The sequence below is a fragment of the Pelophylax lessonae genome (genome assembly GCF_965119305.1).
Source record: "Pelophylax lessonae genome assembly, chromosome: 9".
In the NCBI taxonomy this organism is placed as follows: Eukaryota; Metazoa; Chordata; class Amphibia; order Anura; family Ranidae; genus Pelophylax; species Pelophylax lessonae.
In genome coordinates, this window is record NC_138776.1 from 76,181,254 (window position 1) to 76,182,667 (window position 1,414).

A 1,414-nucleotide genomic window follows, 5' to 3' on the forward strand; every position below is an offset into this window, starting at 1 on the left:
AAATTATCTTTTTTTTTTTTTTTTTTTTTATTCACCCTGTCTGGCAGCATCAACAGTTTTTTTTTTTTTTTTTTTTTTTGCACTTTTCAGACAGATCAAATTAATTCTTTCAATTGAATATTTAAAGTATAACTACAGCAAAGCTTTTTTAGAGTTTAGTGGAGCTACAGTCAGTTTTTTTGCTGGCTGTGTCCTCATTAAACAGATTCATCCCCTCTTTGTCCTGCTTATCTATTATCACCAAAAGTGAAAGAAAATCCCAAATTTTGGGTTGTCAACAGAATAGAAAAAGAGGGGAAAGCTTCTATTGGGAGATGCTCATTTTGTTGATGCTAGTAACAACCAGGAATTTCGTCACTTTGGATGGATTTACTCTCACAACCTGTTTTGATTTTAGGACAGGAAGTGAAGAGAAATCTCCCCAATGGGACACGGATGGCAAAATTAAATTGACGGGTTTTTTTAACCCTTCAAAAAGAACGTTTTGTCTTCAGCCATACTTTAAAATATAAATAGACAACAAATAAAAGATGTTCATGGTTAAAGTTTGCATATGTTTTACCAGGTGTGTGTAAAAATATAAAACTTGTTAGCAAAGATAGATTTTTGGTTTCTCTTAGCCTTCCGATTTTTTGTCATCATTTCCAAATTCCCAGTATGGAATTCTCCATACTCCAAAATCTCCTCTAATACATGACATACTTACAACGACATATGCCAACTTTTACTGTGACATTTCATTTACAGCGTGAAAATGGGGTGGAGGTTTGCAGCCAGTAAAACACGTGTAATGTTACAATTCAGTTTTTTTGTTGTATGACAGGTCTGCTTTAAAGTCATACTTTACTGTTACACCCCAGTAAAAACAAAAAAAGTTCACTTTCCTTTAAAAGCGTATTCTAAGTTCACTTCTTTTTTTTCACATTTTTTTTTATGTTTCAAGTTCTGAATTTGCAGTTTTTCTTTACTCTAGTTTTCTACAGGCAGGGATAAGCAAGAAAGAATGAATTTCTGTGAATGCAACTTTCTCCTAAGAAGGCTATGAGCTGCACTGTGCATGGCAGTTACAGTCAGGGCATGGATTTTTCATTATGTTTTGTACACATAGGGGCAGTCAGTGAAGTCAGTATAAACTGTGCATGTGGAGGAGTCAGAAGAGTGCAGCAGAGTGCTACATCTTAGTATTTATAGAAGAATGGGCTAGTGTGCTGAGTAGATTTTTATGAAAAAAAAAATAATTCCAGATTAAACCTCTCTACAGATTCTATTAGTGGAATGTCTTAAACCTCTTAGTAATTATGAGTGTGTATCTGGGGCTTAGAGATCTTATGTAATGCAAATTTGCTGTCCATGCTGATACCAGTATCTGATCATTGGGAATCTGGAACTGGTATGTATATTTTCTCTCTCCCCC